Genomic DNA, 18183 nt, shown 5'->3' on the forward strand with positions numbered 1-18183 from the left:
ATTGAAATAAATGAAGGGAGACGGGGGAGAAAAAGATGCTGAGAAAGCAACAAAGACCATAAAAAAGGCTCAGAAGGACATAAAGGATGAACGAGAGAGAGAGAGAGAGGTTAGGGCAGAATGGTAACCAGAAAGATGTGCGACACGTGTCTCCATCCTCCGACTGTGCACCATGGCACATGACTGCCCCAGGGCCGCTGCACTCAGCCATGCAATGGCTCAACGATCTCACCACACACACACACACACACACGTTAGCACAGTCAGCTATGAGAGAGTGACAGGAGGATGAGAGGATGAAAGAGAGGGAGAGAGCGGACAGAGGAAATGGACATTGAGGTGTGGAGAAAACATGTCAAGTGAGGGAGTAAGATATGGTGGGGGAGGGGGGGGGGGGGGGGCAGCGAGTGAAAGTACGACACAGATACAGACGCTCAAATAAGGGAGAAGAAAATACTTCCACTGTATGTGTGCACCTAGTGCTGCCGCTGTGTTAAGCTATTCCCTTGACTCGTGTTTTATTTGTGCACAGTTGAGCCTTAAAGGTCTTATTTATAACAGTTTTATGAAGACGAATGATTGTAGTGTTTAGCTTTAATAAAGGTGCAGAATAAAAGTATTCCATTTCCAAATGTTATGATGTGAATGAATCATTTAAAATGATTTAAATGGGGTCCAAAATGAATGTTTTGTTTATCTCTGTGGAATATATCTGACGTTTGGTTGCTGCTTCCAACAAGGCTAGTGAGCCAATAGCGTAACAACGTTTGTATCACATGGTACCTCTGTGTCGTCAGCGATCAAAAGTCTTAGTAGTTGCCTGGTAGTGTGGAAGAAAAATGAATGGTTGAGATGGACAGTAAACGCCCGGCTTCACTCCAGTGGTAATCCCAAGTGCTCAGCGTCAAAAGGAGGTTGCCTCCGCCGTGCCAGGCCTCACTGACTCTGCTGTATCCATCGAGCTGCAGAATACATGAATATTTACTGTGGCAACAAGTGACAACTGATGTTAGCACATCAGCTAGCTTAGCCTAATCCTCAACAACAACCCATAAACTTACAATTCGGCAACCCTAACTACGGTGTGCTGACGCGGGTCAGATGTCAGAATAAGAAAGCTTCCATCACTGAGGAGCTATGTTAGTATTGGAGACGGTTGCGTCCAGTATACCTCGCACTGTAGCACTGCTGAGACGACACGCTAAACATTAGCTTAAACTAACTAGCCATATAAGATTACCATAGATTCTGAGTATTAATCTTAAAACACCACAAAGTGACCTAGATCTACCGCTAATGTAAAGCTACAAAATGAGACTCTAAGACCATGAAATATCCCAGTTGCGCAAACAAAGTTGCAACCACTTGGATGCAATGGAAGGAATGCAACATGTAGTCGTTGAATGACATCAATAGCGCCTCATTTATCCTGATTACTCAAAGCTCAAATACATTTAATAGAGTCTGACTGGAGGGACGGCCTGTTGGTTCAGTAATGAGTGTACAGCAGATTTCTAATGTGAAGCTACAGTGTGCTCACTGAGTCTGCTACTCACTGCCTGTGGCCTGATACAGAAGACTCAACATTTATCATCCTATATGTGTGTGATACTTTTCGTACATTGTGAATTTTCTAAGCCTGCAGCGGAGCATGGAGCTTTTAGAGAATATTAGATTAGTCCAGCGAACTGTTATTGCTCATACGGAAACAGTGTCCCTACTCTTACTGATAGTACTGCACCGAGGTTCTTGTATTTTTATATCTATTATGTACAAACATTGGACGTTTTTGTTTGTTCTCATACAAAAAGAAGATAAAACATACAAGAAGATATAACGAAAAGTTGATAAAATTGTGTATTTTATTTCCTTTAGGGGCTAACGTTTCCCCAGAGAGTTAGAAAAGGACACAGTTTCATTTAATTCAGTGTTATTAGGGTATTCGATCAGAAGTCATTAAAATGGTAAAATATTTAAACTTGGTGTTGCTCCATGTTCCACTATCACAAGTCTTTTGAGTCTTCGGGTCGAGGGCACCCTTCAGAGAGCCAACACTGTGACAGCTGGACTAGATTTGAGTCGTGATGACAAATTTTTTTGTACACAATCTATTTAGAATGAATTTTAACGTATTGTTAATCACGTTCAATCATGGCCGTGCATGGTCTGGTGTCGGAGTATATAACTGATCCTCTGACTCCTTATTGTCTAACAAAGGCCCACAGATCCATCAGGTCAGCCAAATTATATTTTAACTGTTAAAAAAAAGCTGTGGATAATCAAGCTTTTAGCTTTAGCGGTTCCTGGGCTCTGAAAGAGATTTCCCCAAAGCAGCAGGTCCGCTGACACTGTTTCAGCTGTTATGTTTCATCAAGGTGCCCTGTGGAGTTTTCTTATAACAAAAGTAATGATCACATTTAGTGTTACTTGCCAAAATGCACGCAATGCCTTTGTGTCCTGGAGCTCTAGAAAATGTGTTGAATGCATTTCCTTCCTCGTAAAAAAAACCCTCACAAAAAGACCCAGTTTTTAAAGTAGTTCAAATCCATCAATGTTTACGTCCATGTTTACTAGCCTGCAGCCTCATAGTCTGACCTAATGGTTGTATTAACGATAAACATTTACATAAATGATTCATTTAGGAAGATAATCAATGAATCAATGAATGAGACCTACCCACCGAAATGCAATCTGGTGCCAATGCTACTCTAATCCTGAGATAATGTTTTGGTAAAGTTTGAGGACCTCTGCTGTCATCGCCTCTCAAGTAAACATCGTGTTTTCTAACCTCTTCTATGGCCGCACACGCTGCTATGTAACTTAATGTTAAGTATGATGTATGTGCACTCTGTGATCCCATGTGCCGATCCTAAAGCCCCAACAAATCTCTTGAATCGTACACTATAAACCCTGAACTGAAGATTTTGGAGCTCTCTTTGTAATAATTCGACATAAACACATTTTTTTGAGGAAAGGAACACAAACAACATCTCATTGACATTCTGTTCAGTCAGTGTGATACTTCTTTTGAACTCTTTCTCTCCACACACACACACACACACACACACACACACACACACACACACACACACACACACACACACACCTACACACATACACATTCACACCCACACAACAGCAATTGCCGGGTGATACACAAGATGCAATTAATACGTTGCAGTGAACCATAAGGAAGCAGAGGTCTTGCTATAGCCATGACGTGACAAGCCATTATGCAGAACAATGAAAGAAGGGAACCACATTAAGGGACTTTGTGTGTTCGGACATGCACTGTGTGTGCGTTTGTGCAGAGCTGAACAACCCCAGTGAGTCTTTTGCTTTGGATCTTTGTCTCAAATTCTGATAAACAACAGACTGTGTGTTCTCACTAACTGTCTATTTTATTTAGCGGCGTGATCCCGCAGTGTCCTTGCACAAAGGATCAGGAGGACCGTGGGTTGTTTTTGATGTTTCCATATGGCAAGAGTTCCTCCAGGATGTGACTCCAAGACACATCAAGACTGAAATGATTTAGTTTTGTGTCAGCATTTTCTTTTTTTAAGTGAAATTGACACATTTTAGGCTTTTCCCCCTTAGATAGTCTCCGTTATTAGTGTGAACTAACAAGCCTTAAGCATGCCTTAAAGCAATAATTTGACATTTTGTGAAATACCCTGATTCGCTTTCCTGCATAGAGATTGATGAGCGGATCAAAAACACTCTCATGTCCCTCATGTGCTGGCGTCAGCAGCTGGTTAGCCTAGCTTAGCATAAAGACAAGAAACAGGGGTAAAAGGCTAGCCTGGCCACCTCCAAGCACCTCTAAACTAACTAACTAGTAGGTTATATCTTGTTTGTTAATTCGCACAAAACGATTAAAAAAAGTCTGCACTTGTTGGTAACCTGGTAAACACAGTGACAAGATGCCTTCGCTGATCTGCCACCTCTTTGGTTAAGTTTAAACAACTGAAGTTACTTGCTTAAGGCTAGTGAACGATTGTCGTCATGGTTAAAACAAACCAACTTTAACTGCTGTTAGTAGATGTGACGCAAACCGCAGCCTCTGCTGTCAAAGTCAGAGATTTCATATATTTGCATGACCACAAGAAGTCAGCTGTCAGGTGTTTTCGTGTTTAGGACCGTCTCTTTGCACGGAGAGAGTACAAACTGCCACTTTCTTCTCTGATATACTTCCTTTCACCTGTAGTTATATCATGAATGGAGGTTTACGCCCTCAGACCACTCTGTACACAGTTACTCCTTCAGGTCTTCCCACCCACAAACACTGCCAGTTGCATTCAATAGACCCAGATTAATGGTGCAGACTATTGTACACACACACACATAAACCAGCACATTCATCATGACTGAAAGTGTTCTCTGAGCTCTGCTGCTGCAGGTTAGCTTGTTGAATATGAACATACGCCTCCTTATCATGTCCAATGTACATGCCTCCATTGTTTGTATGCGTGTGCTCATGAGTTTGTGAGCACAATATTTTTAATTATCTTGCAGTGATTAATGGTAACTTGCAGCTCAGGTTTAATCTCTATTAACCCCAACACAAGCTACTTCCACCTCTCACCGGTTCAACAGACTAAACTGATAAACCCATTAGTATTTGTAAGAGAGCTCTTCCGAGCGTTCTTTTTATCCCTTCCTCTCACTGTTTACACCTTCTCTTGTCCTCTTTGTCCTCCACCCTCTCTCTTTCTCATATAGAGAGTTTGAAACTGAAGGGAAACAGAATAGTCTTTTCGGTTACTTAATCAAGAACTTGGAGGCTGTATCAGCAATGAAGCTTGGTTAGATATGGATCCAACGTTATACTGTAGGAATAGCTGTAGATGCCCTGAAGTGCTGTTTTAAAATTGTTATTTCTAATAGCAGCTGTTCCACACAGATGAACTGCGATGCATTCATCTTCACAGACACTAAGACTTCTCTTAACCTCCGTGAAGGTAGGATGTACTGCAGGACTCATATTAGACTGCAATAGTTTTAGGTGTACAAAATAAACCGTGTATATGTTATTAATTTCAGATTTATTCGCGATCTCACTGGGAACTGTTTAAAATCAGACATTTACAGTCATAGATAAGATCTGAACTAAATTAATATCCCAGAGATCTGTATTTTTTTTGGGTGGGATTTAGGAATGGATTAGTGACATTCAGTAATAATAACTGATTTAGATGAAAGAGCGCTGCTCCACTTCCTTTCATGTGCATTAAAAAATGCATTACATGTCTGAACTGGATCAGGAGGTGTTCTCGGCAGAAGGGAGACGCATTAACACATGGATTACAGATTCTTTTTTTATATTTTTTCCTCTCATTTTAGACAGGATTATCGTGCCATCATGAGTTGGATGAGGTATCTGTAGCCTCAAGGAATAATCCCCTCAGGACATTTTATCCTGGCACATACAGGACCGATGCAAATTGCTATTGGGAGACAGTTGCCACATTAAGTAAGCACAGACAGTACCTGAGCTCCATCCAGCAGAGTTATACTGCAGACAAAACTGTGCACAATGATTACAGTGCAACACAGCGCTAACAGTAGCCAAGGGTGTATTTTGTTTTAGGTGGTATTCTCAAGGTACTAAAGTAACAGCTTCTTTTTCAGGGACTGCTCTGATGATAATGTGTTTTTTTTAAATTGCAGGGCTCTTAGATCACTTTCATATGAGCTACACATTGCTAATGTAACCTCTGTCCCAGTCCCAACAGCACTGCAGCCACATTCCCTATTATTATACCAATGTGTCAGTGTTTGATTGGAACATCGATATAGTAACCTACAGTATATAACATAATCATTGTAAGGGGTTTATTAGTATAAAGGAGCTTTATTTAACATTTAATAGCAGTAATATAGCAGTAAAGAACAATTTGCTATGTGAAGATATAGTAGAGTGATGTTTTTTTCCGAGCTTCTCCTTGCTTTGATTGCATAGCTGGCTGGCCTGCCGGCGTGCTTTTAGTGCATGTTAGTGCATGTGAGCGTGCCCCACTGGTTAGCTCACAGCCACTGATTAGCACTGCTCTCATTCAGCGGTTACAGCTGATAACGCCATCCTGACAGACAGCGTCTTCGCGTAAGCATAAGACCCACCCTCCGGTTTCCCCTCAGGTAAACACGGTTAGCTCCGTCAGCACTTTCAACAAAAACAAAAGATCAATCCTTGGTTGAACTTGTCTCAAATGGTAGACATATGTAACAAAAACCAACCTCTGACTTAGCGGTACCTTGTGCTCCAGTGTTGCATTAAATTGTTTTTATGCAGCTGTAAAAACAAAATTTCTTAACTCTAGTAAATAATAACATTGCCTGTCTCTGGACAAAAAGACAGTTGCCCAACGGCATGCTCTGTATATTGTTTTTCTGGTCAAGCATACAATCCCTGTACAAATATTCCAAATGGATATATTTCACAATTTCAAGTCAAACATTAGGTATGATGATGTTGCTCAGGAGAGTCAGAGGTTAGCAGGTTGTGGACTGATTCACTAACAAAAAAAGTTTGAGAAAAAGTTATTCTGGTTATTTAGCCTCCAGCTGATTCATGTCAAAGGCCTTCCTGCCTTGTCAATACTCACCATGCTTATACTACATTATAGACACTTTTTAATTAAACTTCAGAATTAATTTGTGCATAAATTGTCATGCTAATGTGCGCCTACTTTAAACGCTTGTTTCCTACACGACATCCATATTAAAAGCCTATCCCTCTTCGTTGTCTGAATAAACAGTTAACAATTAGCAGCTTAGCTTAAGGCCTGGCTTACTGCCAATATCCAGGAACGACATAGGATTAATGGTGTTCTGTGCAACGGAGAAGTAAATTGCCAAACGCTTTCATCACTATATTTTACAAGTATATCAATATATTTGACTTTGCAGCATCATCTTGGACTCAGCAGCAAAGGATGTTTGAGAGTTTTTGTTGTGTTTGTTTTGGTAGTTGTGATTCTATCTGTGTCAGAGAACAGGGAGATAACACGGGTAATAACTTCAAGTTGCAACATCAGAGACACACTGGGCACCATTTCTGTGCAGGTTAAAAGCCGGCGATTCAAATGAAGTTCTGTCTGGTTTGGTGATTTTGCTCTGTAGCTGCAGGTTAGGTGTAGTGATTCAGCTGGATATGTGTTTACGTATATCCCCTGATGCAGTGCTCATTTAAATGTGAAATTGTGCTTTCCACTGCATCAAATCCACCCATTCACCTAAAGCACATTAAGCCATTTACATGGCACATTTAAATGCACACGCTGGCCTCTCATAAATCAGATAAATCAGTTTCATCTATATGTTTAAATGCATGTGAATCTTCATGTTTAATGTGATTGAGGAGTGGACTGATTCAGTGTGCACACATCTAAATTATAAAAGCGAAATCGTCCGTTATTGGAGGCATATTTGGAGCACCGTACATTTGTGCTTTGGGACTTTCCTCTTTCTTGACACTAACAGTTTCCTTGGAGGCAAAGCCAACTGGACTCCCCACACGGCCCATTAGGAAAATGTCTGCTGCTTCTAATCATCTGGCATGGTTGGTGCCTGTCTCAGCGTTCCTATGAACAATGTGAAGTATTCATCTTGCTCCAGCCACTTCTTCAGATTGCACCATACTCTGCCACCACGATCAGCAAAATGGAAACACATATAATGCATGCCCATTTCCACAAGAATAGAGCCCGATATGTTCCTTATTCTACTGAGACACTGGTCACTCTCATTTGGTGTCCACCAGTTGCTGAAGGGAAATTTGTGTCTCTTTAACTTTAAATACACCTCTGACAATCAACATTAAAGTCACACAGCAAAATCATCTCTCACCCACATTGCTGCTATTTCGTGTGCCTTTTAGTGTCTGAGTGCATACTTGTCAGATCATTGCAAAAAGCACTTTCTGTAATGCTTTGAATGGAGTAATGGCTACCTCTGTAAATGCATCCTTTACTGTTTGTCTCTTTTGTGTTGGCCTTTTCATCCAGCTGGACGTTGTAACCTGAAACTTTGTGTTGGTGAATCTTCCTCTTAGGCAAAGTGCCAATAGGTGGATTAGCAGTTCCCGTTTGCTCTCTCTGTCTCTATCTCCCTCTAAAATTAAGCACAATGCTCCCGGCGTTGTCACGACAAATGGTGGGCGGTGTGTGTGTGGGCGCACGCACATTAACCACACAGCGCGCACCTTCTAAACAAAAGCAGAACAATAAGTGAGGTGATGATGATTTTTCAAGCCGTTAGATTGTGTCAATTAGATAGTGATGAGTGTGTGCCAAGTTGCGTGTGGGTGTATAATGTTGTCATTTGTGTGTGTGTTAATATGGACGTGACATGAAGAAGGGGAGGAAGCTTCACCTCACAAGGCAGTTGTTGTGTAAATCTGTCATGAGGCTGAAATTAGATGCGGCTCAGAACGTGGAGAAGTTGTTTGGATTTCTACTGGGTAGATTCACTGAGCACATACTTCTGTCAGAAACACAACAGAGGAGCAACAGGTGCAACTTTTTACAGTGCAGCCAATCAAACTCATGTTGTTGTAATACAGAAGTCTCCCATTTCTGTCATGCCATGAGCAACCACAGTCTGGTTTCAGGTCGCCCACGGCTTGGATTTGCTGTGGCTGCCTCACGGTTTGTGTTAGTAATAACTTAATACAGGTGTGATACAGCGGTGGAAGAGTGAGCCGAAAACACTGAGGATGACATCAATGAGATGAAATTACAAACAGTGCTATGGACTACATGTGTGCATTTTCCCCTAAAGGTTCCCCGAGCATAAGAGGCCGCTTTAACCTCCGCCGCCATTCATGAAAACTACATTGAACGGCTAAATGTGGATCATAAATTGTAAAAAAAATCAGTTATTGATTGAATATAAACAAGGATTAGGGATTAGAACTTTGATTGGTCAATTAACCCAACTTTCTAAATTACGCCTAATGTTATCACGCCCTGCAGATAATTTCACTTTAATTTTGCCATTAAAACTGAAGCCCCCCCCCCCCCCCCCCCCCCACACACACACACACAAATAAAACAGCATGGTATCTAGTTTGTGGTGCTCAAAGCGTAAACAAATTAGAAAAACTCAACCGCAACATTTCGGGCCTGAACGAATGTCCTGATGAATGTGGAATCAAGAACCCTTTTCTTTAAGAATTATTCTCATCCTGTGCAGAGCGAGCTGCCTCAGTGCTCCCGCTACAGCGCCTGAGCGCCCCCTGAGAGGGCCTGTTTAATATTATCATCAAACTGAGAATGAAACCTGAACAGAGACATTGAACCTGAACTTGTTGCCAAGAGACGAACTCGAGTGTTGCTTCACTGACACCATTTTGTGGCTGATTTCCTTTAAACCTCACTCAACCTTGAACCAGTCCCTTTTAGCTGCATTTTCGTGCAGATTTAAAATACTTTGTGATCGCTGTCCAGACGGCCATAGGTACAAAAAAAAGAAAAGCAATAGCTAGATGGACATCTGGATAAAGTGCACATGAAGTCTCATTTGTGCCAAGCCTGGACAGGGTTGTCTGCAATAATTAATCTTCTCTCCATCTTGCTGCAGACAGACAATCTGTCTTTACCCACCATCAAATCAGGAAGAGCCCTCACCTCAGTTTCACTTCACTGAGAGATTAATCAGACTTTCAGGACTGGTCATCTTATCGAGTCAACGATTTTATGCTCGGATGTATTAAACTCTTATAACTTACACACCTCCCGGCTACAGTGGGATCAAATTGTCCACATCGCACAGTTGTTGAGGAGTATAATGGTGTCTGTGCAAGAGACATTGTTTTTTTACTTTTTAGAAGCCCTGTTCTTGTGGAGAATCCTTCGATTTAAACTCCTGTCCCCTGTAGGGGAGTATAGCGGTACACACTGGACCGTGAGTAACCCCCGCTCAGTTCGGGATAAATACAAAACCGTCTCCTCAGCTCTGTATCCATCTCAGCCTTTCAGTTAATGAATAAAACATTGAGAGGAGTGGAAATCTCTCATGCTGAGAACACTCACAGTGACTGCAGGGCGTGTCTCCTGGCAGTGCATATATCTTACTTTTGTAAAGAAACAGATAAAAGACAGACTGGTGTTGGATTTGGGTTCAGCCTGTGAAATGTTTCACCTGTTGAAGTCAAGATTTCTGAAGTTGAGCATATCCTGCTGTGCATGAACATTTCTGTCAAATCCGTTGTGTTATTGTTTCTCTGATGTTAAAAAGAAACATCAGGCACGCATCACCAGAGCCTCTTGCGTAACTTATAGTAACTTTGGAAATGACACAAATAATAAGCATGTTTTCTTGCAATAGAGACATATGCATTACAAATGTCTGATTACAATGTCAAACAAAGAAGCCAAACCCATTGTAAGCTACTGGCAGATCAAATAAATGAGCTTTGAAAGGCAGAGATGTCAACACCTTTCACATAAGTTATTTTTGAGTCACACTGGTATAAATTCGACAACTCTCACATTCATGGTTTCCAGATGATGAATCCTGATGACTTTGACGATCCCTTGATGTCTTCCTCTAGCGTTTCCATGAGGTTATTGTTTTGAGTGAAACTCCAACTATTGGATGGATTGCCACACACACATTCATGTTCCCCTCAGGATGAATTGTAATAACTTGTTTCATCAGCTGTCATCACGACAACATTTAGATCCGTCCAACACTTTGGTTTATGACCAAATACCAAACTAATAACATTCCCATCAGCCTCAGTCGACTTTGTATTTACTGCTAATTAGCAAATGCTCGCATGCTAACACACTAAACTAAGATGGTGAACATGGTAGACATTATACCTGCATAACATTAGCATGTTAGCATACCGATGTTAGCATTTAGCTCAAAGCACCCTCTTAGTCTTTTTCAGGCACATCTCACTGTTGGATAGATCAAATAAAGATGTTAAAAAAGAATCCACCTTGGTCTCTTAGAAATTATAATGAACATTTTTCTAGACATTTTAGACTTTTATGGCGCTTAAATATCCAGCAGAAATTCGGTGTCCAGTATTTCTGACTTAATTAGAGATGAGGAGAGATCCTGGCCTACTCGGAAATACAACTGACATAATCAGACCACAGTCACAGAGGCTTTTCTGACACGGCCAACAATTTGCAGTAATGAGGATGTTGGTTTTCTTCTGCCCGGAGAACCTTATTATGAATCAATCATGCCCACTATTTGCCTGTAATTGTTTGGCTTTGTCACTCTCGCTAATTGGTGAACAGAAAACCAAATACCATTGCATTCAGTCTGAATGAAAACAAGACTGGCTAATTGGCCGTACTGGCCACGCACTGTTGGGAGTGAGGATGACAGAATATTGACATTGGGGCACCAAAGCAGTGCACCAAAGCAATAGTCATCTTAAATCCATTCCTAAAAAATCTTTGCTGTCTTGTGTGAACATTTTGGCTTCTTATAAACACATCAATTAATAATTCTAATTACCATCCCTACTCTTGGTGGAGTGCTCAGTTTGTCGATTTCTGTGCTCTCATGTTCACTTGCATATTAATATTAATGACTGAAAGCCACAATGGACTGACACTGCTGATCAATTCCGCAATCCCTCCTCAGCTAGCCTCCCAAATGTTGTGAACAAAATGCAAACTGATCTCAAATTCAACACATGCATTGGTGGGTTTTTTACGGCTGAAATGTCTTTACTGGAATTTAAATTAAAGATTGTTTCTATGCCAGCTGACTAGTTTTGTTAGTTTGAAATTCAATGACATTAATTTGCTGTGACATGCTGCTGCTTTCAGCTGCCATTCGAAGGTTGACCGTGGAACTGGTAAATGCAAATGTTGTTGGAAAGTGTGCCTTGTTTTTTTTTTAAGTAAAAGTATTGCAATACCAAAACCCAAATTGTACTTAAGTACCTGTAAAAGTAAATTAAGCATTTCAAGTGAAATGTAGTTAATGTATCAAATGTTAAATAATCCGTTCGCTCAATCTGTGTGAGCAGCATTTCACACTTCATATACTAGTAGGAAGTAGAACCTGTAACAATGCATCGTAGTTAATAAACGGATATATTCAATATGTGCAGCCTTAATCTGAAAAGAAGTTAGAAAACTATAAAATACATTTAAAGAGGTAAAAAGTACAGTATTTTAGTATAAAGTAGCATAAGATGGAAATGCTAACGGAAAGGTACTTAATTACTTCCCAGCACTGAAAAGGCAAAGATTTTGCCCATTATTGTAAATGCAGTTTTAAAAAGATAAAAACAACATTTTACCTGCAGATTGACTTTAACTAAACTACTGGTAATTTCTTTCTCAGCCAAAAATATCCCGTAAATGGATGTGTAGAAGAATGCAGGTGACTGTCGAAGAAACTACAGGAGACGCTGATTGTTTGTGAGGGTGGGCAAGAAACAAGAGACGGTACAAGAGAGAGGCGAAGAAAGCTGCAGCATGAAGTAGAAACAAAGCTCTCAGATTACACGGACAAGATAAAATAGACTCCTGCCTGCTTTCCAAGGACAAGAAGCACAATACCAACGCTGGTATAATCACACAAAATCAACACACTCACAGTTCAGTAACACATTTCTGTGTATCTGCAGGCCAGATTCAGTAGAAACAATCGGCCCTGCTGTTGGTTTCAAGACGTTTTATAGACGAGCCTTTTTCAGTGACGCTGATGTGCTGTCAGTGGAGGCTCCAACGCCCACACACACAGACCCACGCACACACACACTTCTAAGCGTGCATGTGTGTCTACATCAGAGCACAGCCTGCCCTGTAAGGTCATCCTTTATCACAGTAATGTAATAACCTCACACAAACAAACCCCAGACACAGACACAGACACACAGACACACACACACACACACACACACACACACACACACACACACACACACACACACACACACACACACACACACACACACACTCTTGCATCTCTAAGACTCATTTGTTAATGAAAAACTGGGGAGAATTGTACGACCGGAACATTTATTTTTATGAAAGTGTATTTTTGTTTAGTAATGTTCTAGTGTAGAAGCAAGATATTTCTGTTGTTAATCACATGATTCATTTTTCAAGTAAAAAAACATTTTGTTTGTGAAAGGATTCCATATTTTTGTAGCACATCCCGATAGGGCGCTCTTTATGAAGCATTTTTAAATGGTATAAATGGTTGATATATAATGAGTTTATTTGTTTTATATATATATATAGATAATGACCCTTGCTTTGTCCTTTTTAGCTTGTACTGATCACCCAGCCTTCGCGACCCTTAATAGGATAAGCGGTTACAGTTCATGGATGAATAGATATTACTTCTCACAAGCAAATGTAATGACAATACTAGCAGCAGTCGAAGAAGTGTTTAGATACTAAAAGTAGTCAAAGTAGAAATAAATCTTATTGATGACTTGTAACTGATCTATAATGGGAAGTAAAGCCAGTAGTGGCTAACTAATAGTTGTTTAAGCTAAAATGTTTAACAAATGTGCTCAGTTAGCTTCTACACAATTGATTGTGTAGAAGATGACCAACCTGTGACCTTTTTTCGCCACAATTTACATTGAACAGATGCAGTCTAAGGAGGAGGAGAAGGAGGATCATGGCAGGAGGTGTTACAGCCTCCTGTGCTGCAGCTGAATAATTCAAGCTATTCTCCTCAGTGCAGAATACGCGAACAAACCCTGAATTGAAGCTTTGTATGCTGCTCATGTTCAGACAGCGCAGCCAATCAGAGCCCCGGGTCTTCTTGCTGATTTTTTTTCCTTCACATGTAATGTGCACCGAGGAACACTCAATAACTCGCAGACACTGAAGGACAAATGTCAGACACCAATTCTCTACTTGTTTTGTTTGAGCATGTTTGCAAGTCTGAGCGATTTACTGCGGTTCTCTAAACTACTACGGTGTCATCAGGTATAGCTGCTTGTCTCGACACAGCGTCAGGACAATTTTGGAAACATGCATTATGAACAGTAGAGTGATACGTAAATAAGCCTGCCATGTAGTGAAAAAAAGACTTTTCGTTGAATTCTATCTGGGTAGTTTTGTTCCTGTTTACTGTTACAACCTTAAGTTAACCGTATCTAAACATCTCAGCTTTCCTCCCTCCCTGTCATCAGTACAATTTTGAGGTATATTTGTACTTTATTTTGATACTTTTACTCCATTACATTTCAGAGAGAAATATTGATTTACTAGATTTATTTGGTACATTTCTTTGCTAGTTACTCCACAAATTATGCATCCCAATGCAAAATATGATCAGCAAATATAATCTGAGATGTCATTATAGATTATGCTACACAGCAGTATATATGTAATAAAATGTCCCCAAACCTTTACCAGCTGCACATTGGTCATAATGATACATTAATCAGTCAGTTATTATAATCAAATAATCTAATACGCAGCATTCTGAAATGGGACATCTCTGCCTATTGAGTACTTTTACTTTTGGTGCTTTAAGTTTTCGTTGATGAATATACTTTTGTACTTTTACTGAAGCAAATGTTAAATGTTAAAGGTATTTCTGAACTGCAGTTCTGCCATACTCACTTCTGCCACCACTACCTATGGCATTCAACAACAGGGATGCCTTGAAGAACGCACAGTAAGAGCATGCTGTCAGAAAGTCTCCACAGAGACTGAGTTGTTGGTCCACAGCCAGCCCTGTCCTCTGCCCCTGTGTTATTCCTCCCACTGTATTCCTATGTTCATGCCCCTACATTGCCGGCTAGCCAAACAATTACACTCCTGCTGTCTCCCACCACACTAGAGCTGAGAGGATTGTTCTCAATCTTTTCTTTTTGCCCTTTCACCCCAATAGTCAGAGAATTGTTTCACACAATTTGCACTGCACTTGTGGGTCAAGTGGTGAGAAGGCCTGGACGTGTACAGCCTTGCCTTGCCAGGGCCGTGTGCTACAACAGGAGGAGGGTCCATTGTATGCCTCTGCACGGGTCGTCCGACTCTCCGTCCTTCCGTCAGTACCTGCGGTCCATTCTTGACTCAAATTTGACTCAAAAGTTGACTCAAACGCCTCCCTGGACTCAAGGCTGAAGTGTCACTGTGACCTCACAAAACACATGTTTGGCCATAACTCAAGAATTCATAAGCTAGTCATCAATATCACACAAATATCCAACAGGATAAGAATGTGAAATGGTGACGTTTTGGACAGATATGGATGTAAACTGCAACATATCTGGTTGGCGGAGGCATACAGTAGTACGGTAGTTCTAAGTTTGTATTGGTTTTTGAGAAAGCATTCTGGGTTATGTGAGCGTTTTGAACCAATCGGACTCTAACACTGGAGCTCAAATGTGCTCTAATTATAGTGACCGTTTTGTTTTTATCAAGTCAGTTATAGATAGTCTGCAAATGCCGCTGTGCTTTATTCCTTCATTTCTTAAATCTTGCCTTTTGATTCTCCTCATATTGACAAGACAACTATGTCAACATGCTGTTACTAGAGTCTGATCAATCAATCATTTATAGCGCCTTCCGTACAGGCCAGTGCCATTCAGAGTGCTACACAGAGGACATGATCAGACAAAAATAAGACAGTACAAGTGTCGAGAAAAATAGTTTAAAAAAATTGAAATTCATCAACTTGAGACCAATGCATGTGGGACAATAAAATGTAATAAAACAGAATTAACGTCAATGGTCATAATGTGATATGTATCATGCTTTAATGTGCAGCAGACTCAGTTCGGCCCTGATTATGGTGTCTATTCTTGTCGGCTGTGACTCACCATATGATACAGGTACATGTGAAACACTGCTTTGGGAGGATCTCCTGACCGTTTGATGACACCTTTAGCACTAAAGCATCCATGTGTATTTAAGGAGAGTTATGTTCTTGTAGAGTCTTTGGGAACAGAGGAAATGGTGGAACCAAATGAGCATAAATCATTGCGCAAACATGATGATGTGCTGAGTTAATTTATCTGCAAAAACTTCAAATCAAGAATGTAATATCTTCATAATTTAATCTCTCTCTCTCTCTCTCTCTTTGACATTATACTTTCTGCGTCTCTTTCTTTCTGTCATTACCATGCATTGATTTGAAAGGCTTAATTTTGCCGGACTATGTGGCTGTCTCTCAGACTCTTGGACTCCACAGATCAATAATGAAAATGGGATCACATCGAATGACCCGGAGAAGAAAATGGAGTCAGTCAACAGAGCTCAGCTGATGGATTTAGCTCAGCACTGAGCCTTTGGTTCTGTTGTTATTCAGTGGCAGCTTCGTTATTAACTCCTCAAACCTGCAGCTTTTACAGGCAAAACATAGAGATTCACGGAATCATTATCCCTAGATAATTACATGCACGTTAGGATTTCTCATCCCCAAAACTTCAACCATCTCCAATCCTTGAATGTGTCTCATAAATTAAAGAGATTTCAATTTGAATTTACAGTATTTGTAATTATTGTCATTATTCTAAAACTCATTTATTTTAGAGGGAATTACACAGAAAACATGTGACGTAGTCTTTTGTTCCTGGTGCATTATATAACATGCTTTAAGTGATGTACCACATGTAACACAGTTACTATGACATGTGGGTGTCTTTCTCTGAGGACGTATCAACTCCTTATTTAAGTGAATGTTTTTGCTTGATTTTCTTTTCTTTTTTTGCCATAATGAAAGTTCAAAAATCTAATTATAGTCAACTGTTCACAATATTGAATGTCTTCCTTATCAGATCATCCTGAATGAAGGAAACATTGCTGACTTGCAGTCCTTGAAGTTCTCAAGTCTTATTATAAGATGCTAGTGGGTGTTAGAAATTGAATACAGGAAACTCCAGGGGTGACCTGTCAGAGAAGATTTATTGCTTATAACGTCATAAAGTGAGGCATGCTTTGGCCTAGATCTATATGGTTTGAACATGTCTCTGCTACAGTCTGAATAGATCCTATACTGATCAAACAAGATAATAGTTTATAGGTAATAATAGATTATACGTAACAGACTGTTGGATTCGCTGTTTGTAAATTGTATTCAGTGTTTTGTCTTCAGTAAATTCAATTCAATGTTATGTGAAGCGCTGTGCTCTGCAGGTCAATGCAATGTTCTTGAAATGTATGGTAAAGCTGCAATAGACTGTATTTTTATATTAAGAATGTTGTTTAATAGACAATTCCTTTCACTTTTGTATGGTCTTTGTATGGCGATAACATGTCGGTTGTGTTTACAGCTTGTCATGCTCCCCCCCTCAAAGTGGCCAAATAAATGAGTAATGAAGTCGTAAAGCACGAATGCATTCTGCAGAAGTTTGCAAAATCAAACATTTGTCACACCACAAAATTGAATATAACGGTTGTGTGCTTTGTCTTTCTTACTTACAAGCATGTGCGTCCCATAAACGACGTCTCTCAGGCATTCACTTGCTGCTCTGTTGCAAAGAGTCATATTTGCACGTGGTGTGTTTTGCTATGCGGCAGCTGCATTATGCTGCTTAATGGAATTTAATAAGGGAGGCTACATCAGCAGCCTCACGATAATTGTCCATTACTGCGCTCATCTGACATCCCATGTCGTTGTGTACTGTTTTGCATTGTGCACTGCAGATACTGAACACATGCTGGATGACGAGCCTCTTTTGGCCCGTTCAGTGGCAATGAGATGAGAGACTTTTAAATACATCCCTATGATAAACCGCAACGTAACTTTTCAATTAAAAGCTGCGGAGAATAATAGCATTTTTCAGTCAGAGGGATGATGTGTTTTGGTGTGTGCTGTTTGTTTTTAATAATAATGATCGGGCTTCATCATTGCGGCAACATTGCAGTGTGTTCCAGCAGCTGCCCGTTCTGAAAAAATACACACACAGACATTGACGGAATTTCACCTTTCAGCGGGACAGAAGAAGGAAATATATCCGTTATTTTATGGTCACCAATTTTTGCTGGCGTGGCTATTGATGGTGGAAGTTGGGGCATCATACCCTCGGAGTGTTTCTCTCACAGATGGTCCGGTCCTAATGAACCAGACACGAGGCAGATGCCCTCGTGCTGCACCACACAAGGTCCTGTGTGGTGATATGGAAGGAATCTCGCATACATTTTTAATTGATGACAGAGACAGGCACCATGAGGGCACATGGAATTTGATTTAACGTCGTATTATGGAACATAAACTGGTGTATAAAAT

General features: G+C 40.4%; 1 protein-coding gene across 1 annotated transcript in view; it reads left to right on the forward strand.

Annotated features, from left to right (window-relative positions):
* Positions 1 to 18183, forward strand: part of syn2b (synapsin IIb) — a gene marked incomplete at both ends in the record, with an annotated part of 67855 nt that overhangs the window by 17678 nt on the left and 31994 nt on the right. The gene's annotated exons all lie outside the window — the stretch shown is intronic.

The sequence above is a fragment of the Pholis gunnellus genome (assembly GCF_910591455.1).
Source record: "Pholis gunnellus genome assembly, chromosome: 3".
NCBI lineage: Eukaryota > Metazoa > Chordata > Actinopteri > Perciformes > Pholidae > Pholis > Pholis gunnellus.